This window comes from Suricata suricatta, chromosome 7, assembly GCF_006229205.1.
Source record: "Suricata suricatta isolate VVHF042 chromosome 7, meerkat_22Aug2017_6uvM2_HiC, whole genome shotgun sequence".
NCBI classification, from domain to species: Eukaryota; Metazoa; Chordata; class Mammalia; order Carnivora; family Herpestidae; genus Suricata; species Suricata suricatta.
Window position 1 is genome coordinate 81,467,218 of NC_043706.1, and position 6,150 is coordinate 81,473,367.

The 6,150-nt window shown below is 36.7% G+C and overlaps 2 long non-coding RNA genes and 1 pseudogene across 6 annotated transcripts in view; 2 read left to right on the forward strand and 1 right to left on the reverse strand.

Annotated features, from left to right (window-relative positions):
• The window catches only part of LOC115297005, a 288,338-nt gene that overhangs the window by 276,019 nt on the left and 6,169 nt on the right, over positions 1-6,150 (forward strand). The window lies entirely within an intron of this gene.
• LOC115297006 overlaps positions 1-6,150 on the reverse strand; it is an 82,858-nt gene that overhangs the window by 59,939 nt on the left and 16,769 nt on the right. The window lies entirely within an intron of this gene.
• On the forward strand, positions 1,325-3,225 carry LOC115297004 (annotated as a pseudogene).

The window sequence follows — 6,150 nt, forward strand, 5'->3', positions numbered from 1 at the left end:
AGGGAAGGGAAGGGGAGGGGAGGGAAGGGAAGGGAAAGGAGGGGAGGGGAGGGAAGGGGAGGGGAGGGGAAGGGAAGGGAAGGGAGAGGAAGGGAGAGAAAGAAAGAAAAAAAGAAAGAAAGAAAGAAAGAAAGAAAGAAAGAAAGAAAGAAGAAAAAGAAAGAAAGAAAAAGGAAGAAAGGAAGGGAGGAAGGAAGGAAGGAAGGAAGGAAGGAAGGAAGGAAGGAAGGATCTTTCAAATCATAAATAACTAAATAACTCTAGGTAATTTTTTAGGTGTGTTGATAAGTCTATAGGGCAAAGAAAAAAGAAAGCAGGAAATAATAGTCACAACTTTGCATTTATTCTTTTATAAAGATTTCTTATAATTTTTGAGACAAATGAATTAAACAAGAGTCTGGGGGAAAATAATTTCAAACCTAGGTTGTGGAGCTAGAAATTCACTGTGGCTAAAGCAGAAAAACAGGGTGTTGCAGAAGGGAAAAGTTGGGTAGGCTGGAATCCATGGCACCTTTTAGACAACATTAAGATGCTGGATTCTAAGTATTAATTTGAATAAGATGGAATGCAATCATAGACCATGCAAAGGAGTGATTTTCTGATATATTTGGATATAACTACTTTCAGTTATATAGTAACTTGTAAGTTAAAGATGGAAGTGGAAACATCAGTTGTTTTTGCAACTATTCAGGTAAGATATGAAAACTGTATTTGGGTAATAGTGGTAGAGCAGTAAGTAGTCGTTGATTTGAGATGCATAATGAATAAAGGCATGATAGCTTTTGCAGATGAAGTAGATATGGTGTATGAGAGAATGGTGGTAGATGATATGTCTTTGGGTTTTCGTCCTAAACAAGTAGAAGGATATTGTGTTTTACTAATATGAGCAAAAGTCTGGAAGATCAGGTATGGTGAGGATGAACAAATGTCTGATGTTGATCATTAAGTTTGAATGCCTTTTAAAGATCCAAGGAGATAATTGAGTTAGGAAATTGGCTATATATAAGTCAGATGTTTAAGCAAGCCTTCAGTTTAGAAAGTTTAGAGATATAAATCATGGGGTCATCAGCATAAATATGGTATTTAAAGACAAGGGACTTGATGAGATCCTCTAAGGAGATAGAGTATATAGAGAAGAAAGGATGTCAGAAATTGAGTCCTGGGTTATGCTGACAACAGTGATGGTGAAGATGAAAAAGCAGCAAGCTGACTGAGGAGCTGGGGCAGTGGAGAGGTAGAGATCAAGAGAATAGGTTTCCGGTGTTCAGCCGTTGTAGCAGGCTTCCTTGACTTCCGGGTCACCACTTGCCCCTCCCCCACCTCTCACCGTCTCCCTGGAAACTGGACACAAAAGCCTGCTGACCAGAAGCCGGTTTCATGGCCGCCGTGAAGAAAGAAATTTTGGGGCCACTGGTGGGGGCAGTGGACCAGGGCACCAGCTCAACGCGGTTTTTGGTTTTTAATTCAAAAACAGCCGAAATACTTGGTCATCATCAAGTGGAAATAAAACAACTGTTTCCAAGGGAAGGATGGGTGGAACAAAACCCTAAGGAAATTCTACTGTCTGTCTATGAATGTATAGAGAAAACGTGTGAGAAACTTGGACGGCTGGATATCGATATTTCCAACATAAAAGCTATTGGTGTCAGTAACCAGAGGGAAACCACTGTAGTCTGGGACAAGTTAAGTGGAGAGCCTCTCTACAATGCTGTGGTGTGGCTTGATTTAAGAACCCAGTCTACTGTTGAGAATCTTAGTAAAAAAATTCCAGGAAATAGTAACTTTGTCAAGTCTAAGACAGGCCTTCCACTTAGCACTTACTTCAGTGCTGTGAAACTTCGTTGGCTCCTTGACAATGTGAGAACTGTTCAAAAGGCTGTTGAAGAAGATAGAGCTCTTTTTGGGACCATTGATTCATGGCTTATTTGGAGTTTGACAGGAGGGACCAACAAAGGTGTCCATTGTACAGATGTAACCAATGCAAGTAGGACGATGCTTTTCAACATTCATTCTCTGGAGTGGGATAAAGAGCTCTGTGAATTTTTTGAGATTCCAATGAAAATTCTTCCACATGTCCGGAGTTCTTCTGAGATCTATGGCCTAATGAAAGCTGGAGCCTTAGAAGGTGTGCCAATATCTGGGTGCTTGGGAGACCAGTCTGCTGCATTGGTGGGACAAATGTGCTTCCAGGATGGACAAGCCAAAAATACGTATGGAACAGGCTGCTTTTTACTGTGTAACACAGGCCGTAAGTGTGTGTTTTCTGAATGTGGCCTTCTGACCACAGTGGCTTATAAGCTCGGCAGAGATAAACCAGTGTATTATGCATTGGAAGGTTCTGTAGCCATAGCTGGTGCTGTTATTCGCTGGCTAAGAGACAATCTTGGAATTATACAGACCTCAGAGGAAATTGAAACACTTGCTAAACAAGTAGGTACATCGTACGGCTGCTATTTCGTCCCTGCATTTTCAGGCTTATATGCACCTTACTGGGAGCCCAGTGCAAGAGGGATCATCTGTGGGCTCACTCAGTTCACCAATAAATGCCATATTGCCTTTGCTGCATTAGAAGCTGTTTGTTTCCAAACCCGGGAGATATTGGATGCCATGAACCGTGACCGGGGGATTCCACTCAGTCATTTGCAGGTAGATGGAGGAATGACCAACAACAAAATTCTTATGCAGCTACAGGCAGATATTCTGTATATCCCAGTAGTAAAATCATCAATGCCTGAAACAACTGCCCTTGGAGCTGCCATGGCAGCAGGGGCTGCAGAAGGAGTTGACGTGTGGAGTCTCCAACCTGAGGATTTGTCAGCAGTTGCAATGGAGCGGTTTGAACCCCAGATCAATGCTGAGGAAAGTGAAAGTCGTTACTCTACATGGAAGAAAGCTGTGATGAAGTCAATGGGCTGGGTTACAGCTCAGTCTTCAGAAAGTGGTGACCCTAGTATCTTCTGTAGTCTACCCTTGGGCTTTTTTATAGTGAGCAGCATGGTCATGTTAATCGGAGCAAGATATATCTCAGATATCCTATAAATAATACCAGTTCATGGGTTCCAAAGATTCGAGCTCTTTGCATAGTGAAAGAAACCACCAATTGTCTCTTAATGTGATGTTACTGTTCATAGACTCTAATTTTATTTGTAAGCCACTTGCTACATGACCCTTCAAGTAGACCTGGAAATTGAAATAAAGAAAATGCAGCAGAATGCTATAGAAACATTTGGTGTGTTGTTGTTTTTGTTGTTTTAATGGAGAGTTAAGATTGGACCAGCCACCTTTGAGGCTGGCCTTTCCTTTGCCATTATGTCCTGCCTCATTCCCTCCGAGACCTAGGAAAAAATCAGATCCTTCACTGAAATCTTTCATCAAACATATTCAAATACTGATGGTCTGGGGTTTGATTCTCTACACTACTCACATCTGATTAAGAGGTGATTACTAACCAGCTACAAATGAGCAGCTTTCTTTCTATTTCTTTCTGACAGACCCTAAAAGTCCTCTTTCGTGCATATAAAGAAGACCACAGCATCTTCACTTAATGTTTAAATGGAAACCTGAGAGACTATTGAATACTGAAAACAAAATGAGGGTTGAAGGGGGAAGGGGAGGGGGAGGGAGGAGGTGGTAATGGAGGAGGGCACTTGTGGGGGAGAGCACTGGGTGTTATATGGAAACCAATTTGACAATATTTTAATAAATGGAAACCTCTATTAAATTCTTAAAATGAGAATTTAGTACTCTCATAGTTTAGATATTTTTCAGAAAGGTTTTGACAAAACTGAAATTCCTCAGATATTTTACATGGTTTTGCTAATTCACTGAATTGCTGTCTGGATCTTATAGGGAAGAACACTTTTTTCTTTATATTTTCATTTCTTCTTTTTATATTTCTTACTTTGTATATATAACATACATACCTATATGTTTTCTATACTGAGAGTAGCCCATTTATAAATTAAGAGTGTATTTTACATTATCTCACTAATTACACTGAATTTCTATTTGGATCTTATAGGAAGAACACTTTTTTTTCTTTCCATCCCCTTTTTGTATTTGTTACTGTATATGTATAACATATGTGCCTTATATTTTATATACAGAGAGTAGCTCATTTATATATTAAGAGGCCATTGTATTAAGTAGATTATAATGGGGATGGTCTTAAGTGGACCATTATGTTATAAATATTTTGGGGAAAACACTGTACATTTTTGGGCAACAGTTATGCATATTTGCCAGGAGAAACTTCTTCTTAAGGAGCCAGCACTTAAAATTTAAATATATGTTCTATGTCAATAAAAGAAAATGTACTTTAAAAAATGGGTTTCGAAGAAGAGAATAATCATCTGGGTTAAAATGCTGGTGACTGATGAGAATTAAAAACTGATCTTGAATCAGGCTAAACAGATCTTGTATTAATAAGACTTTGAAAATAGAAACTTGTTTGCAATTGTGGGAACAAAAATCTCAACTGAAGTAATCATTTTTTTATGAAAGGAAAAATTTGGACACTGTGCCTATACTTTTCCTGATGAAAAGCACAAAAATATTAACATGTAGTTGTAGGGCAAGGAATGGTTTTTTTTTAAGAAAGGAGAGCAGATGGTGAACATACGATGTTCTATATGACATAATTATCTACTTGAAATTAAAAGCATGTAATTTACTCTCATTAAAATGAGTTTGAGCAAATTTGTTTGGTACTTTATGAACCTGCATGTGATAGTCCATATAGATTGTTGAACTTGAACACAGAGAGTTGAAAGACCATATTTTCAAAAATTAATTATTTTTGTCTGGCATGAAATGGCAACTAAAAAATAAATGAGCTTCATAAATATTAGCCACTATTCATAGGACCTATGCCATGTGGACCCATATTAAAAATTATGTTTCCACTGCTCAATTTAGCTACTCAGTTTAAAATGTTAATTCAATGAATATTTAAGACAGATGTATCCAAAAAGTAAAAGGACAGCAAACATAATACAGAAGAGGTATGCTAATGAGAGAGAGAGAGAGAGAGAAAGGAGAGAAAACATCAAATCAATATTAGTAATATAATGAATGATCCCATAATCTAGAAAAAGGGTATTCATCTAAGTATAATTAATATACCTAATATGATTAATAAAACAATATAATTATATTCATATCATTCATATATGATTTTGCAATTTTAAAGCTAATCATTTTACTTGATCCAGGGCAATGTCTTTGAGAATAAGAGCTCAGATCACAAACACAAGTTCAGCCATCACCAAAAGAACTAAATTAGACCAAAGGAAAATTGGCACTGTTAAGGCAGATTCACTCTAAAGGCTTCAGTTCAGTTCCAAATCTTGAATTAAAATATAGTATCAGGCACAAAAATAAAATATAAAAGATATATTTGATTACTCTAAAGCTTGGTAGATCTGCCATTCCCCCTAAATTTAACAAATTTTTCCTTGCCATTGAGTAGTATAAAACTCTTATTATTCATTTCCCAACTACAGAGAAAGGTTTTAAAAACTGTAAGAAAAACGCAGAATTGAGTCTTAAAAAGCTAGCAAAAAATAATACTTTCAGAATATTTATAAACAATTTCTTGCCATGAGATCTGTTATCACAGAGATAAAACTGTATTTCAGGTAATCAATAAAATATTATTAAAATATAATCAGGAAAAATTAACTGTCACCAGACAATATGCCACAACATTTTTCAAAGAACAAGATTTAGTTTAATTAAAACAACATGCTATTAAATGATGGTGTAAATCTGTTATACATAATCATGTGTCTAATGTACCACAGTAAATAATAATGCATGTTTCATTCAAGTTTGTGAAGGATTGCTGAGGTTCTTGTTTGTTTTTAAGCTTCTATGAAAATGCTATCTTATATTGAAATTTTAAATGAGGAAAAAAGTATCTGTTCTCAAATATGATGTTGATCTAGAATGATTAGCTGGGCCATCCTTTTCCTTAAGAAGACATGGAACTGATACGATACTAAACAACAAAATGCCAAATGATATTCATTTGGGGATGTATCTCAGGGAAAAATCAACATATTTGCATAAGAAAAAAGGGCAAAGGGAATTTTATATGGCACAAGAGTGCTACACTTTATCAAAGTAAATGCATGAATAAAAGAAAAT